Source organism: Protopterus annectens, chromosome 11.part0 (assembly GCF_019279795.1).
Source record: "Protopterus annectens isolate FY-2018-M chromosome 11.part0, PAN1.0, whole genome shotgun sequence".
Lineage (NCBI taxonomy): Eukaryota > Metazoa > Chordata > Ceratodontiformes > Protopteridae > Protopterus > Protopterus annectens.
In genome coordinates, this window is record NC_056745.1 from 1,506,582,774 (window position 1) to 1,506,603,026 (window position 20,253).

Below are 20,253 nucleotides of genomic sequence, written 5' to 3' on the forward strand. Positions count from 1 at the left end.
CAACAGTCATCATTATACCATCAATTCCAGCTTCATTAACATCACTCTATCCGACACTCTTTTCACCTCCAAAAACACTCTTGCCATACTGTTCCTTCTGGATAATGCCTACACCATTTCTCCTCCCATCCACAACATGATAGAACTATTTGGACCTGACTCCGATACACCTAGGCTTACAGCCCTTCCATCTGGTCTCTTGCACACACAATATATTAATCTTCCTTCTGTCCATCATATCAGCTAGCTCTGTCCCCATACCAGTCATACTGCCAATATTAAAAGTTCCTACCTTCACTAACACACTCCTAGGCTTTCTCCTCACTTCCTGCCATACGAGCATTGGACATCCTCCAGGGCATGTCTGTGAATGCAAAGGCTACTGTGCTATCAAATGACTTAAGTGTGTTACAACAATATTAAGAAAGTGTCACTAATTTTGGCCCATTACCCCCATACATGTGTGACGTCCTCCAGATGTCCTGCTCTAACAGGTTGACAGGAATGACTGAGCAGCAAGAGTGTAAATACAGTGTTCCATACTGACATAGAACAGAAATGTATATCAGGTATTACCTGTGCACATCTATGTATGAGTAGGTGTACCTGGCTGCCTCATTACAACAGACATGGGATGCAAAATGTCAGGTAATTAAGCTGTAAATGTTGTACACATGTGTAATCTTAGTTTCTGTGCATCCAACAGAGTTAGTTTTCTATAGCTACTGGTTGTTGCATTGCCCTGATGCAGACATGGGTACTAGAATAAGCATGACAATCAGGTTTAAATTTCAGAGGTGTCCAACTGTGTTATGACCTTCTGTCTATGCCTACTACAAAAAGCCATATGAGCACCACCATAGCCGTATGGACTCAGCAATACCTTACCTGTAAAACCTGTCTCCACCAAAGTAGAGTAATCCCCTTTGCTGAATATCAGCAATACACAAACCACATAATTGGTCACTATATTGGCTGTACAGGTCAGAGTAGCAGAAGGCACCAACTTGGCATTGAGTCAACCTTTGTCTAAACGAGCATATAAGGTAACAGGTGGATTACTGTAAGGCTAACTATGAGTACAAATTGGACACATCCACCAAGGGCAATCACAAGGCCCTCTTCACATATGATTGCAATCTCAGAGGCAACAACCCAACCCAGCCTGTAATGGTGGTCAATCACACCACTTCCACAAACACCATAGCTATAGCCAACCTGCTGCAGACAGGTTTAGGGCAAACATCACCGCCCTGGCTCACCATCAGTGTAGGTGGATATGTACAGCACCCACACCCCTCTCCTCATCATCAGGGAGCAGGTGCATACTACCTAATTAAAGTCAACAAAAGCAAGTCTCCATGAGATCTGAGAACATTCCTGTCTGCATCCTACAGGAACTCAGGCATATGCTTCCAGCTCCATTACACACTGTATGCAAGCAAAGCCTGAGCACCATTGATATCACATCTGCAAGGTAGATGGCAACTGCCATCCCTCTACACAAACGTGAAAGATGAATGGGGGTTTATGCAATGTACTTGTCCTCACTGGGGGGGACATGACACATCAGGACCAGGAGTGCAATGCAAGCTCATACTGTGCTGATAGATGACAGGGGTATGATGTGGTTGTAAGTGGTGGCTAATGATAGGCAATATCGATGTGCTGGTTCTGTAAATAACTCTGGGCAATGTCTGAGGTCCTGCGATGTGTTTCCCTGTTTATGTCTTCCAGGTGCTATGCAACATCAGCCAGCATACACTGCAAGAGGGGACTGCAGCTATTGCTGAAGCAATAATACAGCACCATGCAGTGCTGTTCAGCTGGAGCCAACAAAATCTGTGGAAGTGGACTGCTCTGTGGGACAACCTCATCCACAGAGGAAACACCTTTGGCCACAATGGCCACACATATGATCAGGTCAGCCATCGGGCAACTGACCTGATACATTGTGCCCGGCAAAGGGCTGCTGCCGTGGCCAGGGACTGTACTGCTACGGGTGTGGGTCCAGCCAGACAGGTCCAACTTACATCAATAGAGAAACTCCTTGCCAACCTTGGGGCAGCCCCAACAAAACACCCAACACATGAAACACCAGTCGTGGAGGTGGGTGGCACCCAGGCAACAGGTGAGAAGTGTCCAGGTAAGGCCACTGTGCACATCAATTTATTCATGTAGCAGTCATACTGTCTTCAATATAGTATCTAGATGCATATGTCACTTCAAACTGCATTTGTGGGTGGGGGTTTAGTAATGCACACAAGTGCACATCTATGGTGAGAGACAGCAAATTGTGTACTATCATAGCTTGTACTGTACCTGTGCAGACACGTGGCATTCATCTTGTACCAATGCCAAATGTGAGTCTGCTGACAATACCCCTCTCCCACAACTACATAGGTACCTCTGGTCTGCATGTGGGACAGCAGCCTGAAGCCGGTGAGTATGGGATTTTCCTGTTGTGGCTCACCAGTACCCCAGACATGTTAAGGTCATGCATGTGACCATGCACACAACTGTTACTCTCAGCTATTTTGCAATATCTGCATGTTGACTTGTGGTGGGGTTAACTGCATTGCATCACTTGGTCATCACAGGCCCTATTTGCAGGAGATGTCACATATCTGTAGCATAGCTCACAACCTGTCATTGCAAGAAATGTGGACAAAGACTGACTAAATGGGGGAATGAAGGAGCAAAACTAGGGACATATTTTATAAATTAGTTTTATACAGTGCATATAAATGGTGTACACACACCTGTTAGAATGCCAGGTATTTGTGAAATACAAAAATGAGAGCACAATAACACATTTCCAAACCTTTCCAACCTTTCATGTGATCTATAACCTGTACAATTCAATTGTAAATCAAACAAATCTGTTAGGGGAACAATCATGACACATAAAAAACTTACAAGAGCCTAGATGCATACGTGTGCACAGGCTAAAGCTAATATTGTGTTGAAGCAGCTTTCGATACTATTACAACATTACGTCTTCTTGGGTACACACCTGCCATCAGTTACAGAGACTCATTGATTAACAGCAAATAATGGTCAGCTGTCCTACCAGGATTATTCTAAATTTACTCAATTGCCTGCTCAGCAACAGCCATAGTTCACATGCAGCTTACGTAGCAGCAAATGGATCTAATTTGTGAAAGGTATCAACCCAGAGAAGGGTACACATACATTTCCACAGCATTGCATATACCATGGAACACATTGAAGGCAGTCATCAAATGGTGGTGGAAATATGGGGAAAACAGTGACATTGCAAAGAATTGGACATCCTTCCAAATGTGTGGAAAAGACAAGACCCAAACTGGTCAGGAAGGCTGCCAGAAGACCTACAGCAACACTACACAAGTTACAGGAATCACTGACAAGTACCGGTTGTATACTACATGTGACAACAATCTCCTGTATTCTCCACATGTCTGGCCTATGGGGTAGGTTTGGAAGATGGAAGCCTTTTCACACACAGAACAACATCCAGGTCTGGTGAATTTCTCAAGAAAAATACATCAGGTCCCCCAACAGCATGTGGGGAAATGTGTTATGATGTAATGAGACCAAGGTTTCACTTTCTGTACAATACCAAAAGGTTTGTTTGGTACAAGAACAACACTGTGCATCACCAAGAGAACACCATCCCCATGGTGAAGCATGGTGATGACAGTGTCCTGCTTTAGGGTTGTTGTTCATAAGCTGGAAGTGGGCCTGTAGCCAAGGTGGTGGGGATTAGGAACAGTTCAAAATACCAGTCCCTTTTGGCACAAAATTGTCATATGTCTGCTAGAAAGCTGTGAATGGAGAGGACTTACACTTTTCCACACAACACTGACACATACCATACACTAAAATCCATAAAAGAATGTTCTCAGCAGAAGACAATCAATGTTTTGGAATGGCCAAGCCACAGTCCACACATACATCCAATAGAGTGTCTGTGGGGTGCCCTGAAGAGGCCTGTGCAGACATGATGACCTCACAATCTGACAGAGTCGAAGGGTTTCTGCAAGGGAGAGTGTACAAATATTGCTAAGTCAAGATGTACCATGCTGATACACACCTTCCCAACAGGACTGACTGTTGTTATGAAATCAAAAGGTGCTTTAACAAAGTATTAGTTTAAGGGTGTGCACAGTCATGCAACCAGCCTATTGTACATATTTCAACTTCTACATGTTACCCCTAACCAATGTGTTTGTTCTTCAATTGGATTGCACAGGTTATAGGTCACATTAAAGGTGGGAAATGTTATCATGTGATTTCTGTGGTCTCATGTTATATATCAGACAAACCTGGCATGTTAACAGGGGTGTCTACACTTAAACTATCCCCTGTAAGCTTAGAAGGTTGTTAGTGTAACCGGTTCTGTTGTAACATACATGTACTGCAGGTTTTGAAGTGTGAGACTCAAAATATGTCATTAAATAGTGACACCAGTCCTCATATCATCCCAGTAATGTGTCAGACAAATACAGGATTTATGACGAACAGACCAGAAATATGAGCCTCACATGTAGACATTCAGCGAAACTCTGCACAGTTGAGAGATATGTTCTCTAGGATTTGCCACTGTGCTATACAGGTGAACAGCAATTATGTGTACATGGGTGCAGTGTGTGCACTACTTGAAGGTCCATCACATACTAACATATCACAGAGGTGTATATAAGTTGTAACAGGAAATGGAAAGGGCTGCACTGCATGATGTTGAGGGCCTGTTCAGGGTGCATATGTAGTGGCCTGACTGTGTTATGAATGTCACCAGTTGGCTATTGTGAGGTCTGTGTAATGCCTGTCTACCACCTCACCTGTATGTGTGTGTGCACGCATGCGCATGTGTGTGTGTGCATGTGTGTTTGTGTGTGTGAGTGGGTGTGCATGTTTAGTAGCAAATGGTATAGTGCAGGTATTAATTTACATATGTTGTCTTTCCCCCTCAACTGGTTATGATGGTCACTGTCCGTCCTGCACAGTATCTGATGTCAGTGTCTCTGCAGACTCTGGCAATGATGATGGTCATATTCAGGTACAGGTGGCGTTGTCAAGGGCTGAATCCGTGCCAGCGGTTGGCATCCCACAGTCATCCACAATGTCCCTGCACACAGTCACAATGCCCACACATGCCTCCATCTCCAGCAGCCACAGATGATGGACAGTTGTCAGGTGCTGGCATGGAACAGGCTAGTGTGGTGACTATGCCAGGTGTGACTGTAGGCACTGTCCATAACCAGAGTGCAGGTGAGGTCCCACACAGGTGGATGGACGGGGGTGCTCACAGAAGAACAGCTGCTTGTCAAGCCACTGTCACAAGTACCACAGTAGGTGTCACCAGATGCATCTTTTGCGCTGTCATGGATGCACAGGCACGTAGTGAATGCAACACGAGACAGATACTCAGGGTGGTGGATACAACTCTTCCTGATTTACATAGCGATATACATGACCTTGCTGAGGTCACATGCCAAAATACTGAGGTCATGAATAGATGGTAGGGTGACCCCTTGGCATTCCTTGACAATGGCATGTCTGTGCTAGAGCATGTGGTGGGAGATGAGCATCGGCCATGCAGACGTAGGTCAGCACCAAGATCAGCTGAGAGTCTACGGGGCCATGCACCTTCACACTCCCATATTGGCAGTGACACCAGCCCTACCAAAGGGGGGGTTGCTGTCCACATCACAATGGAGCAGGCCATGGGCATGTGGTACTGGTCGGTCCCATCAGGTACATGGATCCAGCAGACAGCTGTCACCATTAGGAAGCAGTATTGCACCTGGCCTTGGGCCTGGTGGTGCCAGAGAGAACTCTGGCAGAACCAGATCATGTGTCTGTGGCCGGGGATGGAGAACTGAATACTCTGCCATGTACGGTCCACAGCTGTCCAACATACCCCTGTGTAGGGCAGCCACATGTCATGACTGTGTGCATACATACACATACACATCTGTATCACAGGCAGGTCACATCCAGACACAGACAGCACCTCTGCACAGCTCATGTATAGGACACCCCTCCAAACCCACACACATGGATGTTAACCGTATGGCCCAGCCTAGGCTTCTGGCAAACCCAAGCCACACACTGTGCATATGATGATACTTGTGCCACATCCCTGTCATACATACCATCGATGCAGGGGCAGGCTAATATGAGTCTGATGCACAGGGTGAATATAGTAAAGTGTAGCTATGTAATACTGTGTAAGGTGCTGCCTGCTTGCAGTTGTTATGGGTACACATAAAGGTGTATGTACCTTATTAGACATGATGCATTATTGCTGTTAGTACCACTGACTGAATTTAGTCTGACATGCTATATTCTGTTTGTGCTCCCGGTGTCTGTGTGTCTGCAGGTTGTTTGCCCTGCAGACATTACCAACATGAAGTATAGCAGAGTGGAAATACACCAACCATTTCATAACCAAGGTGCAACTTTATATGCATGTTTACCAGGAGTATATGCATGCAACAGTGTGTGATGGACACTGTTGTCAGACAGTGTGACCTGGTGTACATACCCCTTGTCACAGACAGGTAGCCTTCAGACATGTCACCTCAGTGTTGTGTAGTACCACAGGCTCATACATATAGAACAGGTTACTGGAATACTATCAGTAGGTCACTCACCAGCTTAGCCATTAGATTGCAACAGATTCACATGTCAGCACCTGTTGGTCCTGCCATTTCTTTCCCATACACTCAATCCTGATGCAGTTGGTGAGGGCATGCATGATATTGTGTATGACAGGTTTGTGTTATGTATTCCTGAGTTCACTGGATGGAACAGGGAGACAAAATAGCATATCATTTGCATACACACAGTAAGGACTGACACAGGGGATGTACATACAGTAACACAAACACAGTTGGCAATGGACAGAATCATAAAACTACATATCCAATTTAATGTACTATAGTGCTACATACACATGACATGCCCCACATAGATTATATGTGTAGGACATACCCCACTACCTCTTACAACATGTAATGTTGTGAATGCCTTCATTGATGGTGAGATAACCCACCATGAATAGCAACTGGAGTCATCTATTGCTCCTACAAGTCTGGACAAGTGATAGGGTAACATACATTGTATCAGCATGATGTTTCAGTCAGGTATGATATCTGATGCTGGCATGTGTATCAGTACACTAACTGTGACCTATCTGGCAACAATATCACATGCATGCCCATTGTTAGGGGATACAAACCACATATGGGTTGCAAACATCCAAACATTTCCATAGATATCTGTACAGATGACTGGAATGGCCTGTACAATGGTTTAACATGCTGCATGTGAGGCAGATGCCATTAACACACTATATAAAGCAATGCTATTGGGAGGTGGTAAACAGGCGTGGATGGTGCACACTTCAAAATGGTATAACCCACACAGGATATGATTCTCACCCAAACACACACACATATGCCAGTATTGAGATTAGAACCTCTTCCTACCTAGTTATGTCTACTATAATGTTACACAGTTATCAAACGCACCACATAGCTTATATGAATTCACCTTGTTCCGAGGTACTTCAAAGGTGAATGACATCAGCAGGCCTTGTAAAGTAGGGTGATGGGAAGTGTACAAGGTGATACACAGCTCAAAATGGTATAACCTACACATGATATGATTTGCAACCCACACACAATCACACACAGTTGCCAGTATTAAGATTAGAACCCCTACCTATCTAGTTATGTGTACTGTAGTGTTATGCAGTTATCAGATGTACCACAGAGTTTATATGAATTGACCATGTCCAGAGGTACTTCTAAGATGAATGAAATCAGCAAGCCTTGTAAAGGAGGGTGATAGGAAGTGTACAGGCTGGTACACAGCTCAAAATGTTATAACATGCACATGATATGGTTTGCAATCCACACACAAACACACACAGTTGCCAGTGTTGAGATTAGAATCCCTACCTATCTAGTTATGTCTTACCTTCTCCAGAAGCACGTTTAAGGTGAATGACATCAGCAGGCCTTGTAAAGTAGGGTGATGAGAGGTGTACAGGGTGGTACACAACTCAAATGGTATAACCCACACATGATATGATCCACAACCCATGCACGCAGTTTCCAGTATTGAGATTAGAACCCCTACCTATCTAGTTATTTCTACTATAGAGTTATGCAGTTATCAGATGTGCCATAGTTATCAGATGCACCACAGAGCTTATCTGAATTCCCCCTGTCCCAACACACACACACACACACACACACACACACACACACACGCACACACACGCACACACACACACACACACACACACACACACACACACACACACACACACACACACTTAGAACTCCTGCCTATCTACTTATCAATGTGCTTCTTCTTACAACCATGCACACTCACTTATGCACACACATTTGCTGGATCTGAGAGCAGAACCCCTGCCTATCTAGTGATTTGTAGTAGAGTGTCACACAGTTATCGCACATGCTATGGAGCTTACTGGGCTGACATTGGCCAAAGGTGCTGATAATGGGAATGACATCAGCAGGACTGATAATGTGGGGCACTGGGTGGGAAACTTATCAAAATACTTCTTCTTACAAACATACACACTTACACACACATTTTCCAGATCTGAGAGTAGAATCCCTATCTAGTGATTTGTACTATAGTGTTACACAGTTATTGCACACACTATGGAGCTTATTGCACTGACAACTGGCCAAAGGTGCTGATAAGGGGAATGACATCAGCAGGACTGATAAAGTGGGACACTGGGTGGGAAACCTATCAAAATATGTCTTCTTACAAACACACACACACACACACTCACACTTACTTGCCGTATCTGAGAGTAGAATCCCTGCCTATCTAGTGATTTGTACTACAGCATCACACAGTTATCGCACACACTATGGAGCTTACTGGGCTGACACCTGGCCAAAGGTGCTGATAAGGGGAGTGACATCAGAAGGACTGATAAAATGGGGCACTGTGAAGTGTTATGGGTGGGAATGGCCTAAAACTGTTTCACCTACAAACAAACACACACACCCTCACTTTTGCATACACAACTATCACATGCAGTTGTGAGTATTGAGATTAGAACCCATCCCTATCTAGTTATTTGTACTATAGTGTTACACAGTTATCACACTCGCTACAGAGGTTATAAGGGTGATAGGTGTCCAATGATACTTCTAAGGTGAATGACAGCAGCAGATCTTGTGAGGTAGCGCAATGTAAGTGTACTGAGTGGGAACAGTCTGCTAATACTTAGACCTACGGACACACACACACAGGCAGGTGATGTGATATTATAAACCCAACCTCAGTACTATTACACAATCAGGCTCACCTTTTATGCTGGTATGTGCAACTGTTTACAACTGGTATGTCACTGTCCACAGCAGGACATCACTGTATGCCAATCAGGGTATCCATGTGTGTGGCTCACTCTGTCTGTGTCCTCCTGTGTGTGTCTCTCTCTCTCTTTCTCTCTTTCACTGTTGGTCTCTCAGTTCCCCACATCTATGTGTGTGTATGCTTGACATATGTTATCTGTTGCCCATATATATATATATATATATATATATATATATATATATATATATATATGTGTGTGTGTGTGTGTGTGTGTGTATCTCACGCACAGATGCAGATATATCACATATGGCCTACCTACAGCTAGCTAAGGGTAATCCTGCCTGACATGTGCGTGTGGGGACAGCTAAGGTGTACATAGATATCTGTATGCACAGACATATATACACAATACAGTCATATATTCTGATGTGGGTTCCAACATATCCTTTGATTTTCTAAATGTAGGAGCATCCCCACTGTGACTTTCTATAGTTAGAGTGGGACTCCATTCCAGAGATAGGTGTACTCCAGTCCAGGGTTTTGTGTGCTACAGCCATACCTCTCAGGAGTACACAGGACTTTTCTCAGGGTACTGGGTTTGTTTAGCAGACATTTTCTGACATATCTGTATTCTGACATTGCAATGTACTGTGTCATTACCTAGTGCCAGACATCCTCAGATCATCGCATTGCTTTACCGGAGGAATACTAGTTGTATGATGCATAGACCAATATTATGAGGGCAGCTATGTACATTCTTTCCCAACAAGGCCATTTGTGAGGTGTGGCTACAGCCAGTTGAGTGGTGACATGCTGTGCAAACAGTCCAGCAACCTGGTGATATACTGGCTGGGGATCTCCTGCTTGTGTGGTATGTTTCTAACCTGAGATGTCATATCCTTGTGTGGCCATACCCCTCACCTATACATTTTTTGGCAGGATGTCCAGGTGTTTGGCTAGAGGTTTCATCCTTTCTATGTACACTTTTGTTTTTATGGCAAGTTAGATACATATACTTGAAGAGTGATATTACAAAATGATGACAGACATTACTGTTTCAGACTACATAACCTTCACACAATTCCCATTACTGCAAACCCCTCACCCTACCAACTTTATCATATGTAAGGACGGTATTTACAACACATGCCTATCATTGTGCCTTTGTTCCACTTTTATTTCTGCCTTTGTCCAGACATCTTGCTGTCAGAGGTTGGCAGGTATGTGTGTGGGTACAGAGTGCATTCTACTGTGCAAGCATGGGACTCCATTCCAGAGATAGGTGTACTCCAGTCCAGGGTTTTGTGAGCTACAGCCATACCTCTCAGGAGTACACAGGACTTTTCTCAGGGTACTGGGTTTGTTTAGCAGACATTTACTGACATATCTGTATTCTGACATTGCAATGTATTGTGTCATTATATGTAAAAGCAAACATCAGCAAAAAGGATAATTGAGAATAACCACTGGCAGCAGTACCAAAAATCACTTATATTCACAAAAGCCTTGGCACCTTGGCTACACATCCTTCAAGATGTCCATATATGTGTAGTATATTCCACATAGCACTGTGACTTCCAGGTATGTCAGTGGCAGGGTATGTCAGTGGCAAAGCAGTGGATTTTGCTAACATGCATAACAGTTGGCACTGCAGTTATCTGCACATGGCCCTGTCAAAGACAGCACTGTACCTACAGCAATACAAGACGACGGCCAGCAGAACATGCTGGCCACATTCTGACAGTATTAACCACACATACACATAGCTCATTGACCCCTGCATATTGTGGACAGGCAACATGCTTCATGTGTATTGGTGCAGCCCTGTCAATGAGTGCTATGCTGCTATTTCCTTGCAAACATACATGTTACTGCATTTATGTGGGTATATGGTAGGGTGCACACCTGTCAACTGTACACACTTGCACAGACTGTGCTGATATTTGCTTTACATTTTGGTTCCATTTACCATACTATTGTGCCCTGTCTTGGGGACTAGAGGCATATCAGTAAAGAGTACAGGTCAGAATGTAATGGCATACATCTGAGTTTCAGACGTCTTACCCTTCATAGCCTAACTGCAACTGTGAGTCCTCCTGTGCTATCACTGTGTGAGTCTGTAGGGGGTAGTTCAACATTGCCCCATTTCTGTGCCTTTACCAGACATTTCTCCCTGGTTATCTACAGCTGACTTTGTGTGTGTGCGTGCGTGTGTGTGTGTGTGTGTGTGTGTGTGTGGTGGGTATGGGGCCCCCACACAGACATCCATGCCTGTGACCTATGACCCCCAGTTTGTTGTCCACACACATATACTGCAGTGGGATTTTCCACCTTGGGTAGTACTGCATAGTGTGTGGAGGCCAGTTTTGACCAGACATTTCCTGGTGTCCCACATAGCTGTCAGCTGTGTGCTGCTATCCCAGTAGGTCACCCCATTCCCTTGCAGTGTCACTGCTCAACAGAGGCACAGCAAAATAATGGGTATAGTTCCCCATACTAAAGGGGTGGCGTAAGCCACAAAACTATGGGCTAGGCTTGTAAATGCCCTCGGGCAGATAGCCTAGTATGAACCTATGAACCTGTGAACCTATGCATGCAGCATTACCATAGATGTGCTAGCAAAACATACTAATCAATTCATTTATTGTTAAGAACAATGACTTACCTTGTGCATGCAGCAGTTGTGAGGACAGTGCTTGAGGGCTGCCTATGTTGGATGCACACAGTACACTGCTTATACATGTTAAGTAACAGATAACGTGATGTGCGTGTCATCCATTTTACTGTGTGTGTGAGTCAGAGAGAAGTGTCAGCCCCTGGGGTCCCTACAGTGTCAGTGTATGTGCTATACATTGCCTCTTTGCCAAGGCCTGAGCATACTGGGCATGCCTCTGTCTGCCTACAGAAGCAGGGTCAGGAGCCTCCTCTTCTGACTCCCTCTGTGCCTGTGGGGATCTTGGCAATGGTGCTGGGCTGTGTGGCCCTTCCCCGTGCTTTTCCTGCTGCTACTTTTTCCACAGGATCTTATTGTGTAGCATGGCACATACTATGAACATGTGTGCACATGTGGCTGAAGAGTACTACAAGGCTTCACCAGATATATCAAGGCAGTGAAACCGTGACATGAGCATCCCAAACACAAGCTCTATAATAATCCTGGTTTGTGCGTATGCCTCATTATGGCGTTCTTGTGTGGGTGTGGGTGTGCATTTCTGATGGGTGTCATCATCCATGGCTCCAGTGCATAGCCAGCATCCGCCACCAGATGGCCATGTGGGATGCCCCCACTGGCAAATGCCTGGTACAGCTGTGCCAAATGCCAGATGTGGGAGTCGTGATAGCTTCTAGGGCTGCCACCGCACACATTCATAACAATCCCCTGGGCATTGCACACGACTTGGCAGTTGATGGAGGGGAATCCATTGTGGTTTATGTAGACCCTACCCTGTTCACTGGGTGGTGCTTTTATGTGGATTTGCGTGCAGTCTATCGCACCCAGTACCTCCGGGTATTCCTGCTACACAGTGGAAGAGATGCATATTGCTGGTCCTCTCCTCACGGGTGTTGGGGAAGTAAATGTGCTCACCAGCATGTGGTAGCATGGCATTCAGGAACTGGTGGAGTACCCTGGTTGCAGATGCCTGTGAGACCCCCATGATGTCTCCAGTAGGTCTTTAGAAATTACCTGTAGCTAAAATGCTTAAGGCTGCACATACTTTGGTATCCACTGGGATGGGTTTCCCTCTGTTTGTCTAGGTCTGAGTTGAGTTTGGCACAGCTCAGTGATTTGCTGAAGTATGTCTTTGTCCACCCTGTCGTGCTCTACTATGTCCAGATCATGTAGCCCCTGGTAAGTTACCCTGGGTCTGAACACTCTTCTCTTCCTCCTCGGTATGTGGAGGTTATCAGCATTATCCTCCTCACCACACTCAGCCTCTAGCACATACTGATGGATCAAAGCAATGGTAGCCCCTAACATTTCTCCAGTTAAAATTCCCTCACATCTGTACACCAATAGTGCAGAGTTTGTGTGCTTGCATAGTTTATAATCTTGTGCTGCAGATGCTGCTGTATGTTTGGCTGACTATGATTCATTCCACCTGCTAGCTATGTAATTTGCAATTGATTGTTTTTATTCTACTTTTTGCCTTCTTTTTCCCTTTTTCTCTCCCCTCTCCTCCCCTTTTAAGTCCTGAGGCATGCCACACAAACCCTGTGCCCAAATGTAAACAGTCCTGCTATTTATGTTTTTTTTTTTTAGACCCAGTGCGTGCCATGCAAACCCATTTAGGTAATGTAAACAAGAAGAAATTACCCTCCCTGGATGTGTACATGCTCTTCACTTCATGGAATAAGCCACAACAGCCTCAGACACATCCGCTTGCTTAGCTGTGCTTAGCTAAGTTTATCTGGGAGCCGTGAAGCTCCAATGCGCTTACAGCAAGCATGACACACCCCTTTTCATGTCAGCTGCTCCTGCTGCTTACAAGATCGTGTTATAGCATCTACATGGTTAGGTGCAGTTTGACACTTAGAAGATTTTTGTGATTCAGTAAATCTCCCTCATTAGCATACCCCACTGCCTTAGTCCCTAGTTTCATCACTTTCCTAGAGCCTTTCTCCTTAGCAACCACTGTTCCCTGGTATTGTTTTGATTCTGCATGCCATAGACTATAATAGCAAAATGCAGATTTCCCTTATAATTGAGTTTTGACATTTTTTTTTATTTTCAGCACGATCCCATTTGCGTGCTGCTACCCTATGCTTAAACGGCCGAGATCGGCCAAATTTTTTTTTTTAATTTTATGAAAATTAAACACTTTTCCATGCCAATGGCCATATATTTGGCCAGTGGCATGCCTAAAGATTGCAATACATGCTTTTTTTGAGCTGTCATGCCTCTGTTTTCATTTTTGCAGAAATGTATTTGGCTAGTAGCTGAATACATTTCTGTAACTAACTCTATTCTTGCATGGATGCCTGTCTGCTTGCTAAATCGCTAATTCCCTTTATTTGCATGGTTTTCACCAGCAAATGAGATAATTAGCATTATGCAGTGGTGTCCATGTGGGAATAGTGTAGGCAGGCATGTGCATGTCAAATAAGTAGTTTATTGGATTGCTCAGTGGCCATATTCCGTGCAGGAGTGACTACACTATTCCTGCATGGAAAAATTAGCTTATTGAATCCCAGGGTATGTTTTCAGAGGTATATCTGTCATTGTAAAATTAAAAAGGAAATACTGGACATCCCCAAAATCACATTTAGCCACCATAGTTAACAATTAACTACCTCAATCTGTGTAACAATGGGCAGAACAAGTCATGTTATGTAACACTGGCAGAGCAACTCATAGGTTCATAGCAAAGTACTAGGCTAGCTGCCTTTGCAGGCTATTTTATGCCTAACCAATTTCCCCTCAAAGGTAAGAATCAAACCATATACCTTGTGTCTGAGGTAAACACCTTAACTATTATGTTGACTTCCCAACCCCTGCCAACTTCCCAACCTGTGTAACAATAGGCAGAGCAATGCATGTTGGGTAATAGTGTGCAAAACAACTCATGTTGGGTAACACTGGGTAGAAAAACTCCTGCTGTGTAACAGTGGGCAGAACAACTCCTGCTGTGTAACAAAGGGCAGAACAACTCATGTTGTGTAAGAGTGGGCAGAACAACTCATGTTGTGTAACAAAGGGCAGAACAACTCATGTTGTGTAACAGTGTGCAAAACAACTCATGTTGGGTAACACTGGGTAGACAAACTCCTGCTGTGTAACAGTGGGTGGAACAACTCATCTTGTGTAACAGTGGGCAGAACAACTCATGCTGTGTAACAAAGGGCAGAACAACTCATGTTGTGTAAGAGTGGACAAAACAACTGATGCTGTGTAACAAAGGGCAGAACAACTCATGCTGTGTAACAAAGGGCAGAACAACTCATGTTGTGTAAGAGTGGACAAAACAACTCATGCTGTGCAACTGAAACTTTTTCTAAATACAAAAAATGGTCTATTGTCATCTCCTTGTAGGCTTTCAACACTTTCATTACAAGACTCCCTCCCAGTATCCTACTCTCCCATTCCTGCATTTTCATACCTAAATCAATATCCCTGCAATGGATATTGTTCTCACTTCTTGGGTGGTGGTTACTTACTCAGGAACATAGTTTTCAGTACAGCATCTGCCAGTTCTTAAATTATGATCACTGCAGTTGTCATTATGCTAATGTTTTGAGAAACATCATTTCATATAGCAAATGTGAAATCACCTTATTAGACTGAATTGCTCAATTACACTGTGGATTTTATGACATAGTCCCCTATGCTTAATATTTTGAAAGTTTTGCCCATACGTAAGTATTGTTGTCAATGTTATGAGTTTGGTGAAGATTGTCTGATAATGTTACTTAAGTTTAACATTTCCTCATTTTTGGAAAATGACATTTATCATATTTCTCCTCATGAACAAACACAACGCTCTTGTAGGAAAAGTATACATGTAGTATAAGTACAGGTGTAGGATATGTTCACGTGTAGTTTAAGTACATGTGTAGGATAAGTACACATGCAGGATAAGTACACATGAAGGCTAAGTACACATGCAGGATAAGTACATGTGCAAGATACGTGCACGTGTAGTTTATGTGCAGGTGTAGGATAAGTTCACATGTAAGATAAGTACATGTGTAGGATAAGTTCACATGTAGGATAAGTTCACATGTAGGATTAGTACATGTGTAGGATAAGTTCACATGTAGGATAAGTAGACGTGCAGGATAAGTACAGGTGTAGGATAGGTAAACATGCAGGATACGTACATGTGTAGGATAAGTTCATGTGTAGGATAAGTACATGTGTAGTTTAAGTACAGGTGTAGGATAAATTCACGTGTAGGATAAGTACATGTGTAGTTTAAGTACAGGTGTAGGATAAGTACACATGCAAGATAAGTACGCATGCAGGATAAGTACACATGAAGGATAAGTACACATGCAGGATAAGTACAAGTGTAGGATAAGTACACGTGTACTTTAAGTACAGGTGCAGGATAAGTACACGTGTACTTTAGGAAGAGGGGTAGGATAAGTTCACATTTAGGATAAGTACATGTGTAGGATAAGTTCAAGTGTAGGATAAGCAGACGTGCAGGATAAGTACAGGTGTAGGATAAGTTAATGTGTAGGATAAGTAGACATGCAGGATAAGTACAGGTGTAGGATAAGTTCATGTGTAGGATAAGTACATGTGTAGGATAAGTTCACATGTAGGATAAGTAGACATGCAGGATAAGTACAGGTGTGGGATAAGTTCATTTGTAGGATAAGGACATATGTAGTTTAAGTACAGGTGTAGGATAAGTTCACGTGTAGGATAAGTACATGTGTAGGATAAGTTCACGTGTAGGATAAGTAGACGTGCAGGATAAGTACAGGTGTAGAATAAGTAGACGTGCAGGATAAGTACATGTGTAGGATATGTTCACATGTAGAATAAGTACATGTGTAGTTTAAGTACAGGTGTAGGATAAGTTCACGTGTAGGATAAGTAGACGTGTAGTTTAAGTACCGATGTAGGACAAGTACACATGCAGGATAAGTACACATGCAGGATAAGTACAAGTGTTGGATAAGTATACATGCAAGATAAGTACACATGCAGGATAAGTACAAGTGTAGGATAAGTACACATGTACTTTAAGTACAGGTGCAGGATAAGTACACAGGAAGGCTAAGTACACATGCAGGATAAGTACATGTGCAGGATAAGTGCACGTGCAGGATATAAGTACACATGTAGGATAAGTGGACATGTACTTTAAGTACATGTGTAGGATAAGTACATGTGCATAATAAGTAAGCATGTAGGATAAGTACACATGTAGGATAAGTACACTTGCAGGGTAACTACACATGCAAGATAAGTTCACATGCAGGATAAGTACTCATGCAGTATAAGTATATGTGCAGGACAAGTACACGTGAAGGACAATTACACATGCAGGATAAGTACATGTGCAGGATATAAGTACATGTGTAGGATAAGTACATGTCCAGGATAAGTACAGGTACAGGATAAGTACATGTGTAGTATAAGAACATGTGTAGGATAAGTACACTTGCAGGATAAGTTCACATGCAGAATAAGTACATGTGTAGGATATGTAGACATGCAGGTTAAATTACACATGTAGGATAAGTACACGTGTAGCATAAGTACACGTGCAGGATAAGTACATGTGTAGGATAAGTGCACATTTAGGATAAGTACACGTGCACGATAAGTACACATGTAGGATAATACATAAGTAGGATAAGTACACCTGCAGGATATGTACACATGTAGAATAAGTACATGTGCAGGATAAGTGTATATGTACATCCTTCCCACATTCAAAATTTCATCCCAGTATTTGTTGTCCAAGATCACCTTCTGAACCACAGCTGTAGTTAGGTCATTTAGTGCCATGAACAGTCCCCAAACTGGCACCCCCCCCCAATCCAAAAAATCAAGGACCAAAAAAATAAAGACATTGTCTTTGGTCTTCTGAATTTGAAAACAAAGGGAAAACAATTGTGCTTCTACCAACCTCTGTGCTACAGTTAAGCTATTAAAAGCATACATTTTGCCAGCCATTTTACCAGCTATTTCTGTTATAATGAATCGAGCCAGTTCACTAGCTCCCATCAGCAGCTCTTCAGCATTACTGATTACACCCTTGTAACATTTTGCACCTGGGGTAGCCAATCCATCCCCTTTGCCCAGTTTTGATTACTGTACTGTCCCAAATGTGTATTCCCTATTTATTGTCTAGCGTTAGCTGCCAACTCTTACCTCAGGAATCCCTGGTCAGTGGGTACTGGTTGCAGTTTGGCACTTGTAGTTCCAGTAATGCAAGGTTAATTCCTGACTACCCATTCCTGTCTTTTTGATTTTTCAGGTTTGTCCTCTGTGCTTGTCAGTTACTTCTCAGTAGTCTGGTTGGGATTCTTCAACCAAAGACCTGCTGCTACATTACTTAATCTAAATACACCATAGGTGTATAGTGCTTGTCATTGTTTTTAAACTTCTTATGTGGGTTATGGGTGAAAATGATCTAAAAATATCTGTCCAACAATCCATTTATCAAATGAATAAATAGGGACACATTGAAGGAAACACTAAGCAAGTTAAAACTTTTAGTGTAGAAGAATTGATTATTGGTATTCTTTTGGAAAACCTCTTAGAAGTAAAACATAACATTTTACAAGGCTCACCAAGTTTTCATAAATTTGCTCAGTTTATATGCATTGTTCATGATTCATATCCTTCCTGTCCCATGTTTGTATAAAGCAGGACACCGTGGGTATTCACATATGACATTTTTTTCTAGGTCCTGTGAAGGTACTGTTTCTTTCAAACTGCAGATATACGTCAATGTTCTTTCCTGCCAATGTTCATTTTGTGTACAAATATTTAAGTGGAAGCTCCATGTCAGCTCCTTTCTGTGGTCAGGGTACAAATGAGCTTTATGCTGTCTCTTTTATGTGTGACCACTGCCTGAAAACATGCCAGAAAATGAGTTCAGGGGATTAAAAATAAAATACATGACAGAAAGGCTGCATTATATTTAGTGATAATAGAGCAAACAGAATAATTATCTGTGCGATAAACTGATTAAGAAATTGTGAGTGTAAAATAAGTTGAAAATATTCTGCACTGCATGGGAAGGTACCTTTTCTATTTTTAAACATTTAAATGTGTTTGTTTTTACTCTCCTCAGGTATTTTGGTGCTTTAAGTTCATTGTAATGTTCATTGTGGACTTCTTGCTGACAAATACTTCTCCCTCCCTGAATCTGTCTCAGTCTCTTCATATCTGTCTCTATTTCATTTTACCTGCACTTGTTTTGAATAATTTTGCTGCACTACTTATCCAACCATCTTACATTAAAAAAGACTCCCCTGCACCCTTGTGGCAGAAGACTGTGGATCCAGCATTGTCTGAGCTGGAGATTGCTGGGGGTAGGTTCAGTGTGCTTTCCTTTTGTTAGATTAACTTAAAATTGTTTCATTTTGCCTATGTTTAAGTATCGCATTTGCATGTAGCCGCTGGGTTTAATGGTCCCCTGTATAGATGCAAATGCCTAGAAACAAATATTTCCCTCAATGTCTGTCAGTAGAACCCTCCCAAGTGTCCCTGCTACACTGCAGGCAACTGAGCTGTGAACTGAGCATCGTTGCCCCAGTTTTTCATCCCTGACGTTCAATAGAATAAGTCCCACTGTTAATCCTAGAGAAAAAAAACTGATCTCGCCAACTCCCTAATAGTACTTATGGTATTAACCTACTATAATGGACGGTCAGTTTCTCACCATTTCTATGACCATCCTGATTGACATGAGCATCCTGAGCTAATGTAGAAGTTGGCTCATGTATACTGACAACCACTTGCTCCTTAAGCAAACAAATACAGTCCATGAGAGATGTAATTATACCATGAAATTGGAATCAGTCCTCTCATGTAACAACAAACAGGACATCAAACTAACATTATCCCCTATCCGTTTTTCTTGCATACTATCCTGAAATCAAACTGATTATCCGATAGTCTGGAAAACACTGTACAAACTCTAGTATTCTGTTTCAAAAAAAGAAACAGATTATCAGAGTTTGTTAAATCTGCAGATTTACTACCCTTTTTTGTTTTTACAAAAAGTATAGTGAATCTGTAGAAAAAAGGCATCACTTATGGAAAAAGATGGCATTCTCCCTCATGTGATGTGATGATGTCATAAAATATGCAGAAGGTAGGTGGGATGTGGGTGTAGTTATGGCATGTGCAAGGGGTGTGGCCTAACTCCAGGTTTTAGCCACAACAAAAGGTGGCAGCCATACATTAAACAGATTATCAGC